This window comes from Rousettus aegyptiacus, unplaced genomic scaffold (genome assembly GCF_014176215.1).
Source record: "Rousettus aegyptiacus isolate mRouAeg1 unplaced genomic scaffold, mRouAeg1.p scaffold_m13_p_9, whole genome shotgun sequence".
Taxonomy (NCBI): Eukaryota; Metazoa; Chordata; class Mammalia; order Chiroptera; family Pteropodidae; genus Rousettus; species Rousettus aegyptiacus.
The window spans coordinates 90548063-90566001 of record NW_023416312.1 but is presented as its reverse complement, the minus strand read 5'-3'; the positions used below and the strand labels follow the sequence as shown (position 1 = coordinate 90566001).

General features: G+C 37.4%; 1 pseudogene; it reads right to left on the bottom strand.

Moving 5' to 3' along the window:
* Positions 1-17252: 17252 nt before the first annotated feature.
* LOC118608540 lies at positions 17253-17371 on the bottom strand (annotated as a pseudogene).
* Between the last annotated feature and the right edge of the window lie 568 nt (positions 17372-17939).

Genomic DNA, 17939 nt, shown 5'->3' with positions numbered 1-17939 from the left:
TGCTGGTCTTCTTTTGGATCCTCAAATATGTCAGTATCTAGTCTACTGCAGTGCTGTTTAAAATGTTGTCCCCTTACCTTAAACACCACCCCCTCCAACAGGCACATATGCATTTCAGTTGCACATAACAGGAACGTTATGTAATTTCTCGCCCTTCACATCTCTGTTTAAAATGTATTTCCTCCTCATAGATTTCCCCAATCCCTTGGACTGGGACTGAATTTTCTCTTATGTGCTCTCTTAGCATCTCCAGCAGAACTCTTATCATATATGTAATTAGTTTGTGACATATGTAATTACTTCATTAATGCCCATCTTGTCCCCTCCCCGATCCCTTCACTTCTACCTTGACCCAAGCCCGCCCCACCCCCAACCTCAGAGCTATAAATGTCACAAGGGCTAGCACCATGTCTGTGTTGGTTGCTACTAATCCAGGATAAGGCACAAAGTGGGGTACACAGTAAATATTTTCTCTTACCTACCTGCCTGCCTGAGCTCTTGCCTTTGGTGCTGCAGATACTAGATCTTCTCTTTCCATATCCAATTCTCTCAGCGCAAGGGGGAATCTGCACTTTATATGCCATGGAGTTTCCTGAATGTGTCAGTCTATAAAGATGTGCTGTTTTCGACTGATACCATCAACGGGTTGAAGATAAATTCAACCTGACAGCTAGAATGTAGTCGGTACAAAGTGTTTGGGAGGCCAGCTACATGGCATGGAATGGAGGGAATGTGGCTATGTGATGAGAACTCCTGTACACTTCTCAACTTTTCAAGTAGCTCCCGGGGAAGACCTGGGGGCAACCTTGTTCACCGAGGTGCTCACTAACACTTTCATGTAATGCCAATTCCAATGTGCTGAGCGGCACTTTGACTTGCTGTTTGTTTGACTCTGCTTTCAACACCTCTCTTGAAAATATGACATATGTCAGAATGAATCCAAGTAGTCTTCCAGCCAGCTTTCATGGCCACACAAAGCTCTCCACCCATTGGGCACATTGAAAGACACTTGATGCTGTTTGAGAACACTCCTCTTAATCTGCTGATAACCTTTTCTGTCTGGCTGGCAAGACCTAAGAAAACGTTTCTTTTCATTTGGGCTCATTTAAAATAAAACAACTAAAACCCATCAACTGTTAAAAATGTGTCTTTTTGTATTTGTGTGTCTTTACTTTTGAGTCTTGGCAGGAGATTCTTAAGGGGCAAATGGACAAAATGAATGAATGCCAATCACAACAGTGGCAGAGAGTAATAATTCAATTCAACAAACGGTTATTGAGTGCTTACGATGTGCGGGGCCCTGCATGCAGTCCATGGGGGATAGAGATGAATAAACTGCAATTTATGCCCTCTAGGAGCACATGATATGGAAAAGGAGACAGACATGCACATAAATAATGCTAATAAGGATGATACTGGAAAATAATGGACTAGAAGTGCAAGCATAGGGCTACGGGAGTGGCTATGGGGAGGGGAAATTAATTTCAACTGTGAACATCAGAAGAGTCTTTTTGGCAGAGGAAGGGATAAATATAACACACCATTTTATTCTAATAACTTCAGAAGAAAAGAATGCCATCAAAACTTGAGACTATTCTGCCTGATTCCAGATGGGGCCTCTGGATTGTCTTGGATGCCCAAGTTCCACTTTAATACAGTTAATTGGTCCCAGGTGAGAAAGGTATAAGGAAACTCCTTAGGGCTCAACAAGCCCCAGAATGAGCAACTCTGCTTTACCCATCAGGACAAAGATTGGCTCTGACTCCCTGATGCCCAACCACCAGACAAATAGTCAACACAATCTGTAAGATGTCACACTGGTCCCCTGTGGCTAACTTGAAGTCACCTCCTTAAAATTGCCTCACACCCACCTGGAGGGGAGGATGTGCACGAGTGAAAGAGTATGCCCTCCTGGCTGGGAATAGCCTGCTTCCAAGGTTCCTATGTTCTCTGGTACAAATATGACTTCACCCAGATACATACCTGACCTTGGAAAAGGTCGGAAACTCATTAGGGACATCTGCATTTTAACAGGAATCCAAACCTTTACCATCGAGAGAATGGGGCCTGCTAGGGCCCATGGTTGGGTTTTACCTAAACTTTGGATGACTCTGCTTATTTGGCCTGAGGCAGAAAATAGTTTTCAGCTTGGTGCGAAATGGTTGTTGCCTTATTTTAAATAAAAATCTTTAAAAGTTTAAGGATGAAAGCACTTGACAATCTCGGGAACAATGACTAATCAACATTTCAAAGAGGTGGTAACAGGTAATAAATACTGTGAATCTCAGAGCCCCAGGATGTGACTTCTAAGTAACACTTCATTCACCTCTACATGTGGGCTTTGGAGTCTAGGGGGATTCAAGGCTGAATCACTTGCCATACTACTTGCTAACTAGATATACGTATCTAGGCAAGTGACAAACTCTTCAAGCCTCACATTCCTCATCTGTAAACTGGGCACAATGATTGCTACCTCATAGAAGTGTTAGGAGGATTAATTAGCACATGTACAGCACCTATCACAGTGCTTGGTGTATAACAGCAATATGATGTAATTTCTCACCTTTTCTTCTGCTTTGTGTGGAAGGTGTCACTTCTCCTTACCGTTCTGCCTCTTTCCCCTCTTTCTTCTCTAAAATTAGCCATTATAAGATAGTGAAACATAATTTTAACATTTTCTGTGGTTATTCATTAACATTCCCTCAATTTAAAAAGCTTATTAAACAGTTTTTTTTCCCTCTAAGGTGCTTTTTTCATGAAATGGCCTGCAAAGTTTTCCCTCTAGAGGTCATGAGTTCTCAACAACAAAAAGTTCTCCACTTCCAGCTTAAGTAAAAGAATGATTAAGGGATTCTGCCAGCAGCTACAGGAGATACTGGTGAGTGTGGGTAATAGATTATTTTTAGGATCCCAGAATTCATCCCTTGAAAGTGGCTGCTTGTTTTGCCTGTATTCAATACCTACCATACCCTCCTTATTTTTTTGTCATATGAAGGTCGAAGGAGTATAGATACTCTATACTCTAAGCTAAAGGTCTCCAAGCAGAGCATATTGAAAAGGTACATGAGACAAGTCCAAGAGATAAGTTATCCCTATAGTCCAGGCGCAGTGGAAGCACATGTGAGGGAGGCAGGGGAAAGGGAAAGGGAAAGGTGCTGGCAAGAAAACCATAATTTCCAGCCCTATTCACTTATTTCTCTAGACCCCTAGCTTTAAATACTATCTGTATGCTGAGAACTCCTAAATATGATCTCTAACAAAAACTACTGCCCATAATTCCACACTCATGTATATACCTCCAGTTCAGTATCTCCACTGGAGTATCTAATCTATATCTTAAACTCAGTATGTACAAAACTCAGTCTTAAGCCCCGCCCTTCAAGATGTGATCCTCCCTCAATTGTTCCCATATTAATAAATGGAATTACCATTCATTTACCTGCTCAGACCAAACATTTTAAAGTTATCCTTGATTTTTTTCTCTCTTATTTGATATCTTTCATCTATCCCATCAGAGATCTTATTGCCTTTGCCTTCAACATATACACAGAATTATCCATGTCTCCCAGTCCAATCGCAGACACTTCAGTCTAAGCCACCAATATCTCTTATCTGTATTACTGGAGTAATCTCCTAAATAGTTCCCCTTGCTTGCATTCTGGTCCCCATATTATCTATTCAACACAGCAACAAACTGATCCTGATTAAGTGACAAGTCAGGTCATGTCACTCCACCGCCCAAGTCTTCTCAATAATGATCTATCTTAGAATAAATTCAAAGTTCTTCTCATAGCCTAGAAGACCCTGTATGATCTGGTTCCCCTCTGCCTGTCTGAGCTCCTACCATTCTCCCCATACTCTGAACTAGCTCCACTCACTTCCTTGCTATTTCTTAATGATGCTAAGCATATCTCCAAATCAGAGTCTTTGAATTTTCTAAACTCCCTGCGTGGAATGCCAAGAAATTTGCAGAGCTATCCCTCTTACCAATTGTCTCTTCCCAATTGTCTGTTGGCACCATAGCAGAAAGAACACACACATATACCCACTTCTGCTGATCACTCTCTGCCCCCTTACCCTATTTTAGTCTTCCCCTTACAAATTATCACCATCCGCCATATTTCTTTGGTTATTGTCTGTCCCTCCCCCATTATAAAAAAAAGCTTCTTTTCACTTAAACATTCATGTTTAAAAATTTGAATTTTTCTGAGACTTACCAATACAAATTATGTAGCTTTCTTAAGAACTTTCCCACATTTTCCTCTATTTAGATCATCTATAGTTGCAATTACAGTGGCACTTCAGAGAGTATCCCAACCCTCTTGAATTGTCTTCCCTTATAGAGTCTCGTGTTATGGAGTTGGACATGACTTTCCTCAGCAATCTTCCTTCTGGAGGTCAAAGACTTCCATGATCCTTTGCTCACTCTATCTTTAGGTTTTTATCACTTCTACTTCTCAAACAATTCCCCTTGTTGGTCAGAATTAGGTATAAAGCCATAGTACATCTAGTTTTCTCTAGGCTTGGGAAATTATAAGCACAATTTTAATAACTTTTTTGCTGCTCTCTGGTCAGGTGACCTATAACATTCCACATAGAATACCTATAATATCTACTCTCAGATTCAAGGATGTCCAAGCCCATTTAGTCCTAAAAAATAATACATGAATATTGTGTAAAATCAACTAGTATAAACACAAACTGAGTGAAAACTGAGTATCCCTCCTTCTTTACTAGTTCTCTTGTTACTCTCCAGAGGTAAACTTTTCCTAGTTCCTGTGGACCCTTTTAAAAAGAACTCCATTATTTGGGGAAAATGATTCACACCCATTGTTTTAAAAGAAAATCAAACAATTCAGAAACAAACAAAAGAAATTTTTTAAAAAGTTAAAGTAAAATGTCACCATTCAGAGATATAACCATATTAATATTTTAATATATCCCTCTAGACATTTCTCTCTCTCTCTCTCTCTCTCTCTCTCTCTCTTTCATAGCATATAAATGGAACCATACTGTACATGTTGTTCCATTTCCTGTCTTTTTTTACTGAACAGAATGTCATGGACTGCTTTCCATGTCAACACCTATAGATCTAAGTGAATGTCAATTTAATATACAATATGACTTCACCTCCTCTCCTTGAAGATATGCTCTTTTGAAATAGAGCCGCTTCCAGACTTTAGACTTGTCCTACTAAATCCCAGTGAGTACTGTGATCCCACATGTATTGCCCTGCATTATTAGACTTTCAAGTTGGCTTTTCATATCATATGGACTAAGTCATAGAAATTTCAGGATCTAAGTTTTATTTGTAGTCACTTTCCAATTGTTATTCTCATAGCAGTATTATTTGTTGTTAGGGTCTTCAGAGTAATCTTTAGGGTAGAAAAATTATATGTAGGGCTCATGGAATAATGTTCTAACAGAAGTACCTAGGTATTACTAATTTTGACATATTTATTGAGCATCTACTACGTGACAAGCACTGTTATAGTAATAAACAAAAACAAAGTTGTCCTTGTGCAACTTATTTTCTAGTGGGACAAGACACAGTAACCAAATCAATATTTCAGAGAGTGATAATTGCCAAGAAGAAAAATAAAGCAGAGTAAGGGGCAGACAGTGACCACAGGGGTGGGTACATGTGTACTATTTCAGTGATGGTACCAGGACGGCTTCTTTGATGAAAAGACAATTAGGAAAAGATCTAAATAAAGTGAGAGTCAAGTCCTGCAAATATGTAGGTAAAGAGCATTCCAGGCTGAGGGTTCACAAAATGCAAGGGCCCTGATTTGGAGACATGCTTCACATATTTAAGGAAGAGTGGGGAGGTGTTTGTTACTGGATTAGAATATAGGGAGATTGGTAGGAAATGAGATTAAGAATGAATCAAAGAGGATCAGAGGCTGATATAAATAATGTCAGGAAGGTGAAATTCTCCAACGAGCTGAGGCTAGGCGGAAATGTCATTGAGCTTCATTAGTTATGTACTGAGCAAGAACAAAGTCAGGGGAGAGGTATTTATTTTGGACTGAAGGATAGTGTTGATGGAAGACAGAAATGGTAGAATAACAAATTTGTTGTCTTCTCTGGAAAAAGACTATGAGTTTCAAACTGAAAAGTTTAGAAAGAAATTTTGGGAGAAGCAGTAGAAACCAAAAATTGAGATAAGAGTGTGAGAATACATAGGTGCTATATAAATAACACTCCTTACCCAGCTTACCCAGGTGACTTCGTCCCCACTGTAATGAGCTTAGAGAAAAGAGAGAGAGGGAAGGAGGAAGGGAGGAAGGGAGAGGGGGGAGAGGAAAGAGATAGAGAGAAAGAGAGAGAGAGAGAAAGAGAGAGAGAGAACATGCTAACATGACAAAAGTTTGAGGTATCAGAGCAAATAGGAGAGGATCTGTAATCAAGGAAATACATACTTACTTTGATTTTCAAAGTGACAAAAAGTTAAATTCCAGACATTACAAATTTGAGACTTTGATGTTAATATCAAATAAGTCTATCAAACTGAATATTAAAGGGATTGTTCATGTGTACTTAATAGTGTCTGTAATGATTTCCAGGGCCAGCAATCATCATTGGGACCCAACCTAGGCTCACTAGGAACAAGGCATATCTGACTAACCTTAATTCCTTCTTTGACAGGGTTTACAGACTGATAAATAGGTAAATATGGTAGGCAGAAAATCTGGACAGCATGAAGGCATTTGTAGGTACTGGCATTTGTAGGTACTGTCACTTGGATATTGAGCCAGAAATAGCCTTCTAGTGATGTGCCACAGGGATCTGTCTTAGTTAATGATTTTATTGAATAATTCCAAATATAGAAAGCCCACTTATTAGTTTTGGGTATGACACAAAGCTGAGTAAGCTAGTAATCTCTTGGCTGGTTAGGATCCCAAAATAATTTGACTTAATAGAATGATGGATAGAATTTAACCCAATGAGATTTAATAGAGTAAATACATGATTTTGCATTTGAGCACAAAAAGCACTCATGATAAGGATCTTCAAGTTTAATTGACTGTAAATTCTCCAGTGTGATGTGTGAGATGGCCACCAAAAGAGTAAATGTGGCCTTAAGACTTCATTATGTTAGAAGGACATTTATAAGATACTAGACTGTGTGAGTTCTCTGAAGGCAGGGACCATGTCAAGCTTGTTCACTGTCATATATTCATGATCTAGCATGGTGCTTGCTGCATGCACTCATTGGCTGAATATTGTAGTTGTTATGCTTTATTCTGTTTTGGTTAACTCATAGCTAGATTTCTATGATCAGTTCTAGTCACTGCACTTTGAGAGGGATATTGACAAAGTCAAGAGAGTGACCAAAACTGTAGAAAAAATAAAACCATATCCTATTGAGTCAATCAACAAATGTACTAGACAAAACATGCACAACCCCTGCCCTCATGACACTTATATTTAGTTGGAGAGATAGACAAACTTATAAACAGATGCAAAATCATCTTTCAGGAAGTGATGTGTACTATGAAGAAAAATATATCAGGATAAAAGGATAGTGATGAAGATGGAGCAGGGGGTTATTTCAGGTAAAACTGTCAGGGAATGCCTCTCTGAGGAGTTGATATTTGAGTTAAATGAAATAAGGAAACAAACGTTGCTGCTATCTGAGGGAAGAATATTTCTGGTAGTGGGAAGAGAAAGTATAAAGACCCGAGACAAGAATATGCTGTGAGTGTTTGAGGAACAGAAGGAGGCCATGGGGCACAGGCAGGGAGGAGGAGATTAGAAGCCAGGAGGTCCTTATGAGAAAAGTCACAAAAGCTTGGAACATTCAGACTGACTGGTACAGAAGGGGGCATGGGGTGGAGCTACAGAAAGAGGAGGAAGGGACTATCTTCAAATATTTACAGATTTGTGATGTGTAAGAGAGATTAGACCTGTTCTAGCAGGCACCTCTAAACTCCCATTGGAGCAATGGGTTGAATCTACTGGGAGATAAAATTCAGTTAAATAAAAAGAACTTTCTATCAGAGATATTCAAGATAAATTGGGCTGTCTCATATAACAGTGATCTCTATGTCACTGAAGAGATTCAAGGTGAGCTAAAATTACCTCTCCACTTGGAAGAAGCTGAGGGGAAGGGGGAAAACTGGAAGGGAAAGTCAAGACACGGTGATGAATTAGGTTTAGACTACTTTTAAGTCCTGAGAACCTAGTAGTCTAAATTTGTTTCCTGAAATAACACTCCCTTGATACTAATTATGGTCAAAGTACACACTTGCTCTCTAGTGGATCCAATTTTATACATAATGCTCAAGCTGAATTTAATAGAAAATACCCTGAATAAAAATGTCAGAAAGCATCTACATGTCTTTTCATGCAATGTATAAGTGAAAAGGTTCTATGAAGCATCAGATTTCCTGAAGTTAATATATACTGTGTTTGGCTACGGAAATATCCCTAAGACCATATTAACTAGTGATAACTAAGGATGGAATATTTTCCCATACCTATGCCTTTTTGCCTTAAACAACTGAAGGATCATTTAGGATAAATGGAACTGAACTAAATTGTCACTAAGCCAGATTTTTAATCAGCTTGTGCTGGCTGGCCTCTCTGCTGCCCAACAATTGGCATGTTATTCATGGAAAGAAAAAAATAGAAACAAGGACAGTCAGGAAAGGCTAGTCATTGCCACTCTGGACTCTGCAATGGTCATCCCCATCTCTAAATGCAGGAGCATTGCTAGGCATTCTAGCTCAGATTTCCCTGATGGCAGCATTGTAAATATTCAACACTATTTGCTTCTGTTTCAAAACATGTCCTCATCACCATTAAAAAACTCATTATTCTTCAACACTGAGCCTATGGGGCAGCTCAATTATGAGGTCATTCTGAAAGAATTCAGAAAGAAAAAAAATGCCTCTGACTCTGCCTGAAGGGTTAGAATGGGTTGTTAGAATGGGCCTGAATATATCAAATAACTGCACATCCCCTCAGTTCCTTCTAGATCAATCTCAAAGATGTTTTAAGCTGTGGAACTATTGAATAATTTCAAAAGTTTAGACTTGGATGACTTAGACAAATGTATTAGAAGTCCATGTTGAATATGAAGTTATCAAATAGCATCTTCCAATTGTGGAGGCCCACGGAAAGAAAGGAGTATCATTTCAATAGTAAATTGAGAAAAGCTGAATTATGCTATTAAATTTGTTTCTATACACAATCCCTTCAAAATTGACTCATAACAAAATATGCATATTTAAATTTTCCCTTCTTTTGGATTGCCTAAATACTTTGTTAATATGATTGATTAAAAATAGGTCCAAGTGGTACTTTAAAATATAAAACATTTATCTCTTTCTTTTTAAGAACAGAGAAGTATGAATAAAAGAGAAAATAACTCACAAGAAAGGAATTGAACAAACAATTCACAGATGAGGAACTGCAGATGACTATACACACACACACATACACATACACACACATACATATTCATCTCAATAGTGATCAGAGAAATATAAAATATAACCCTAATGAAATACCACATCACCTAATAAGAAACAATTTTTAAATTGAAAATATCCAAGTGGATAAATCTCTGAGGAAAATGACATTTTGATATATTATGAACTAGTACAATTTTTCTGGAGGCAAAATTGGTAATATTTGTCAATATTATCAATGTATATATCCTTTGACTCAAAATTTTCACTTCTAAAAATCCAATCTACAAAAATACTCATATAAGTGTGTAAAATTACATGTGTAAGGTCAGAATCAGTGCATCATTATTTGAGTATAAGATAAATATTCATTAATAAGAAAATGGTTAAATGGAGTGAGCTTCTGGTCAAGATGGCAGATTAGATAAATGCTGTGCTAGCCTCCACCAATGACCACCTCAAAATTACAACTAAACTACAGAACAACCATCATTGAGAATTACCTGAGGGCTAGCTGAACAGAAGTTCTATAACTAAGGAAATACAGAAGAAGCCACCTTCAGACTGGTAGGAAGGGCAGAAATGAGGAGTGGGCTGGTCTCATACCCACATGTGGTGGTTAAAAATTGGGAGGGATATTTCAGCTGTAGATGTCCCTGCTAAGGAACAAAGGGCCACATTCCTACATCAGGCTCCCTAGCCAGGGTTCCAGGGCTGGGAAGAAAAACATCCATAACTTCTGGCTGTGAAAACCAGCAGAGACTATAGCTGAGTGAGATGGTGGGCAGATGAAGTCCCAAGCATTCCTCTAAAACAGTCCGCACACAAACTTCCTTGGTGATAGACTCACTCGCTTAGAGTTTTAGCACTGTGGCAGCAGCTTTAAGAGTGCCAGGGACATACAAAGTGGAATTAAGTTGTCTGTCTCCAGGGCAAGGGATGGAGTGGCAACATTTTCCTAGACAGAAGTGATGGCAGAAGCTGTTGTTCCTTTGCTAAGCCATCCTTGAACAAGTGTGCACATGCAGGCAGACACCATATCTGAGTCTCCATCAACCTGGCTAACACCATTTGCCCTGCCCTAGCGATTCCTTAAGACCTCTCCCCGCCCAAATTCCGGGACCACCCAAGACACTTTCAATGGCTTTCCCATACAAACAGCCAGCCTTGATATATTGGTATCAAAATCTACCCAAATAGCAGGTTTTCCCAAGCCACTTCCAGGGGCTTTTCCACACAAACAGCCTGTCTCACCTCCTGATGTAAACTTTCCTAACAATTCTCAAAGGTTCAAAAACTTCAAACAAGCAGGGCCTGGCCTTTAATGCCCCATATTTCTTGCTAAGCAGTCCCAAGCCTGGCACTAGTGGAAGTCAACCTCAGTTCATAGCTTAACTTCTCCCAGGCACAAGTGGCAAAAATATGCAGATCACTTTGTAGTTCATATTAAGTGGCCCTGGGCGGGACACAGGCAGTGGCTATCCTTAGTCTACACCACAGTTCCTCCCAAGAAGCCCCAGAAACAACATACCAAGTGGCCAGCTTCAGACTACAACAGAGTATTACCCAACCACCTCCACAAATGACACACCCAAAAGGCAGACTGAGTAGGCAAAAGAGTTCTGCTAAAGCAAATACTGTTCCATAGGGTCAGCCTCTGCACATCTTTTTCACTGCAGTAATAGTCAGTCCTCACAACCAATCAGCCTGAGGTTTATTCCCTCCCACTGACATGCCAACATCAATCAAGACTCAACTACAACAGGAGAGCACGCACAACCCACACAAGGGACATACCTGAAGCACTGGCTCAGGTGACCGTGGAGACTGCGCCACCAGGCCCCATAGGACACTTACTACATAAGGTCACTCTACCAAGACTGGGAGACAACGGTGCTCTACCAAATACATAGAAACAAACACAGGGAGGCAGCCAAAATGGGGAGACAAAAAAAACATGTCCCAAATGAAAGAACAGAACAAAGCTCCAGAAAAGAACTGAATAATATAGAGATAAGCAAACTACTAGATGCAGATTTCAAAACACTGAATATAAGGATACTTAATAATCTCATGGAGAACTTCAACAAAGAGATAGAAAACATAAAAATGGAGATAGAAAAGATGAAAAAGAACAAGTCAGAAATGAAGACTATAATAACTGAAATGAGGAATATATTAGAGGGAATCAAAGGCAGATAACATGCAGAGGATCTAATTAGCAATTCAGAAGAAAAGGTAGCAGAAAACACCAAAACAGAACAGAGAAAGAAAGAAAGAAAGAAAGAAAGAAAGAAAGAAAGAAAGAAAGAAAGAAAGAAAGAAAGAATCCATAAAAATGAGGATAGTTTAAGAGGCCTCTAAGACAACATCAAGCGTACCAACATTTGCATCATAGGGGTACCAGAAAGAGGAGACAGTAAGGAATTACCTTAAATGTTAATAGATTAAATGCTCTGATCAAAAGACATAGGGTAGCTGAATGGATAAAAAGATGTTTACATATGCTGCCTATAAGAGACTCACTTCAGATCAAAAAAAACACACAGACTGAAAGCGAAGAGATAGAAAAAAGTATTTCATGAAATGGAAAAAAAACCTGGGGTAGCAATTTTTATACTAGACTTTAAAACACTTCTGGGTATTTAGCTGAAGAAAACCAAAACACAAATGTGAAAATACATATGCATCCATATGTTCATTACAGATTATTTATAATATATAGAAATTAAGATATGGAAACAATGTAAGTGTCCATCAATAGATGAGTTGATAAGGAAGAAATGGTGTGCATATACTCAGACATAAAAACACTGAAATCTTGCCATCTGCAACAACATGAATAGATTTAGAGGATATTTTGCTAAGTGAAATAAGTCAGACAGAGAAAGACAAATGCCATATTATTTTACTTTTATGTGGAATCTAAAGAACAAAAAATGAACAAACAAAAAAGAAAGAAACTCATTGATAGAGAACATCTTGATGGTTGCCAAATGGGAGGGGTTTTGGGGATGGTTGGAAAAGGTTAAGGAATTAGGAAGTACAAATGAGTAGTTACAAAATAGTCAGAGAATGTGAAATATAGCATAGGGAATATAGTCAATAATGTTTAATAGCTATGTATGGTGTCAGATGGATATTAGATTTATAAGAGTGATCATTTTGTAATTTATATAAACTTTTAATCACTATGTTGTATACCTAAAGGTAATATAATATTGTATATCAACTCTAATTAAAAAAATAAAAAATATATGTATATTTAAAAAAGTCAAAGTGATAAAATAAGAAATCCACAGAAAGTTTTACCCTCACCTATAGTACCATTTACTCTCCTTCACCAGTATGTATATATACTGTTTTGTACCATGCAGTTTTCACTTAATAATATACCCTGCAGATGTTTTTATATCAGTGTAACAAGAATGCCCTCATTCTCTTTTACAGCTGACGAGCATCTCACAGTGGAAATGTACACACCATTATTTCTTTCACATGTTTTGTTTAATAGACACTAGAATTGTTTCTAGCCTTTCCTATTTCAAACTTTTACATACTTAGCTTAGAAATTGCTTTAGTCTAGATTCTTTTGTTTATAATTGGTGGGAATTCAATATTAGTTATTTTAAATAAAAAATGGGTTGCTTACACTACTGAGTACTGACTCAGTCTTCCCTCCTTTTCCCAATTCAAACCACTTTGAATCCTTTGCTTTTACAACATATATCTGGCTTTTACTTCTCTCCTTTACCTATTAGTCCAATACAGTTTAAGGATCAGTGTTTGGAACCTCCTTGATCTTAGAAGCAGAGTCCTGCCCGGGATCCACATATCAATGTTCTGCTATAAGGTGGCCAACCAGATATTTCATAGCATGCCTGCTAAAAGGTGTTTGTTTTAGACAAGTATCGAAATAAGAATACAAAATTAAAACATTCTCATAGAGACCTCATATTCTCCCAAGATCATATCTGAATCCTAAGTGAGGCAATCACTGGACTTCAATATGTGTTTCTAGGAATACTTTAAGGTACAAAACTAGGAGTGTGCTATCACAGTAAGAGAGCTGCTTGATTCAAGACAAATATCGGCTATCCTGAAAAATTACCATTAAGACTGTTATGACTATTAAGAAGTTGCCTTGGGAATGGGGATAATCTGCACTTCAGATACTGTTAGAGAGGACAAGGGCCTCAAGGTCTGGGCAGTTTTGAATAAATGCTGTTCTTGCTAAATGCTAAAATGTAGCACAGTATTTCGCAGATGCACCTACAACTAGATGAGTTTGACCAGAACTGCAACTGGATAATTTTAGCCAACTGCAAAGAAGAAATACAAGCAATGTCTAAGCCTCCTTTCCTGGAGACAGAGCTTTGGATGTGAATCGCTTGTCTCCCTTACTTGTTGCAAGTACATAAAACTACTTACTGACAACCACATTTTATTTGTGAACAGAACACGTTAAAGTGGTGAGCCCCTTGAATTCAGCAACAAAAATTTAGCCAGTTGAGAAGTATTGCTACCAGCTGACATCAGTTTACTGGGTGGAGCAGTTGGGTTGGCCTACATCCAAAAGCTCATCCCACCTAATGCATGTAAAACTTAAAAAAAAAAACATTTGAAAGGGCTGAAAAATAAAAACTATACCAAAAACAATGAAATGAATTGGTGTTATCCAGTTTGAGCATGAAAAGAATGAATTAAAGTTGAATCAAAATGAAGATGAGTTAATCTCTGTAGAAGGAAGAGAAAATAAATGGCCTTCACTTATAGGTAGATTATAAGTGAGGAAATATTCTCTGACAAGTAGAACATTGAGCAATGAAAGAGGATTAGGAGTCCCTTTACCTAAAGATTTAAAAGCAGCTATCTGTTTATGTGTTGAAGCAGGGTGATAATCAAAGAATCTTGGCATATTCCTTTTCATCATAATAGTAGTGTCTATAACCCTCACTAAGAGTTGAGGTAAAATGGAAAGGAACCAGGGATACTTTTGGGAATTTGAGACAATAGACCGTTCATGAAAAAATTCATATCTCCCTCCCAATCCATTTTAACTGGTAAAAGATTTAAATTACAGGTGTGTTCATTCAGGAAATGGCTGGACCTCTTAGAAGAGAGAGAATGATGAGTTCTGCTCTTTTGTCTTCTCTTAAATGCAACTGTGGCAAATTTCATGTTCCCACTTAATTGACTGAATTACCTGGGATTAACCTTATCTGAAAGACATACAACTTGACATTTTGTCTGTTTGGGAATTTTTCCCTCAAATTGACCCTTGTGTCATATACCTGGGGTGACCTTGTTTTCTGAAAAAATATTGTAACACATGGTTTTAGAAGAACATGCTCAGAATATTGGTATGAATTCTTCCATTTATTCATTCAATAGTTATTCACTCCGTACCTACTATATGCTAAGCACTATTCTAAATACTTGGAAAATAGCAGTGAATCAAACATACAAGTCTCCTGTTTTCATGGAATTTACATTAATGTGAGAAGAGAGAGATGATAAACAATAGATATTTTAAAATAAGTAAATTGTATAGTACATTAGATAGTGTTAAGTGCTATTGGAAAAAGAAAAGGCAAAACCAGGCAGGGTAGATCAGGCATGCTGGGATGGGGGCAGGAACCAGGTTGCAGGATTAAGGTTTGCATAGGCCTCTATGAGAAAATTAGTTTTGTTCAAAGACTTAAAAGAGGTGAAGAAATTAGGCAGGTGGACATCTGTGGAGGAGAAAGCCCTCAGCCCCAGAGACATACAATGGAAAGACCTTGAGAAAAGAGAATGCCGATGTGTTCAAAGAACAGCAAGAAAGCCAGTATGATTGGAGAGGGTAGAGTGAGATTGAGAGAACAAGAGGAGTTGCAGATCATGAGAGCCTTATAAAAAAGGGCTCTGGAATTTACTTAGGAAGATGGGAGTAATTGGTGTGTTTTGAGCATAGAGTATCATATCTGATTTCAGGTTTTAAAGGATTGCTCTGGCTACTGTATTCAGAATAAACTGAAAGCAAGTGGGGAGCATGGTTCCAACATCCATGAATTTGATTACCACAGTTTAAATAACAGCATCCCCCAAAAACATATCTCAGATTTCAGTTATCATTGCATATTAATTGAGTAATTGCATAAAGTACAGATTGTGCTGATTGCTCTTTTCAGTCCACAAATCATTACATAAATAACGGATGTACATCATGATCAGTGACCAATCATGTCACTTCTTTCAAAATCTGTTGGTGATTGGTGTTTGGTGTTGGTGACTCATTTTATTCAGTTTATTCACAGACAGCAAAGCATGCACTTGTGTCACCTTGATTCGCAGTGATAAATCCACATGACATTTTACAAAAATGGATACTCAAAAAAGGGGAAAGATGGAAGTTCAGTAAAGAAACAAAAAATTATAATGCTGAAAGTGAAATTCAAATAAAGCTATATGGAGTTATAGAAGAAATAGCTGATCATGGGACAATGGCAATGTTGACACTATCACCATCCAAGACACCCCAGCTATGCAGCCAGAGAAACTTAGTGAAGGTGAACTTTCTAATATAAATGAAGAAAGTTATGACAAAAATAGTAGATGTCTCAGAGGAAGTGACACCAGCAAAAAGTTCACATTGAAGAAATTCTTAGAGAGATTTTGAAATGTTGAATATACAAAGGATAAATTGTTGGAAGGTGATCCAAACTTCAAAAGGAATATGGCAATTCCTCAAGTTACGAAAAGACCTTCTCTTGGTATTATAAATTATGGGAAGAAGAAAGCAAGTACTGTTCAAACTACCCTTAATAAGTTTTTTACAAAGAAATAAAACACTTTGATTCTCAATGTTTTTAATATTTGAAATCACAGTGTACTAAATAAACATAGTTTTACATTAAAATAATTCTCCTATGTATTTAAAATGAAATGGACAATAAGTGAGTTTTTAACATTTTGACAAAAAATTTTAAATGTTGAAGAACAATTGTAATTTTCCCCACTGATTAAGATTGCTTTGCATGGTTTCAGTCAACAATTACTTTCGACATCTTGCACTGCCATGCACAGTGAGGGCTGCCTCTATTTAGCGATAATGAGTAGATCTGGGGTTTGATCTTGAAAGTGAGTGGCTGTAGTGAAGGAGAGGTAGTCTTATAGTAGGAGACTTTTTGGTACTCATTTTCAGTAAAAATTCTAGAAGCCTCAATAGCTGTGCGAGATTTCCATCAGTGACGTGTTAATATAACCAACCCAACAGCCTAAAGATCAAAAGTGTGAGGAGAGGTGTTAGGAAGTTTCCATAGTCCCAACTCTTCTCTTGCCATTGTACCATAAAATGCTGCCATTAGAGATTTAGTCCTTCAGGTTAAGTATTGTCCTCCTAAAATCATTAAAATATATGTACCTAGAATGGTAACTATGTTAAATGATTTATGTGTTAACTAACCTTATTATTGTAAAAAATTTCACAGTATATATGTATATCAAATAACAATGAAATATGTATGTTGAAAGGTGGTTACAACAAGTAAGTGCTTTAGGAAACTATATGAATAAAAGGGTTCTAAGCTTCTAGAAAGTGCATCTTTTTAGAAAAAAAGTAAATTTGGCAATATGTAACAAAAGCCTTAAAAATGTTTGTTCTCTTTGACCTACTAATTCCACTTCTGAGAGAGTCTATCTGAAGGCAGGTAGACTAAAACTTATGTACAGAGTTGTTTGCGATGTTATCTTTTATAGTAAATGTTAGAAATAACACCGGGGAAATGTATAATACATGCAAATGATGCAACATTTTATATCCTTAAAAATATATTTCTTTTTCTTTAATGCCTAAAGCACCTGGTATTCCTAGATGGTCTCCCATCCAAGTACTAACCAGGCCTGACCTTGTTTACCTTCTGAGATCAGATGAAATCTGGCACGTTCAGGGTGGCATGGCTATAGATTAAAAATATATTTCTAAAGGTTGGGAATTTTCTTTGGGGTATCAAGAAAATATCATGGGAAGAGTTTGTGAAATAATATAAATTGATAAAATAAGAATACATATGTATGTACTGTATGATCTCATTAAAAGTATATAGAATAAAACTGGAAGAAACTATGCCAAAATGTTATTATGGTTACTTCTGGGTATAAAGATTGCAGGAGATTAAAATGCACAAAAGAAGTACATGTGAATTATTAAAAAAATAACAATCCACAACAATACAGGCTCTGGAGCCGGACTACAGACTAGCTGCACTAACCTTGGGTAAGTAAGTTCCCCAGCCTCTCTGTGCCTCTGTTACTTCATTGACAAAATATGAATAATAGTAGTATTGACCTCATAGGGGTGTTATGAAGATTAAATAAATTAACATTTATAAAAACTTTATAGTTTCTGGTATATAGCAAGAGCATAATAATGTTAGCTATTAATATTATTTTTGACATGTATATAGTTACAAAATGAAAGATAATTTTGCACTAATTTCTACATTTCTATCCTCAGGAATAATTACTATTAATAGT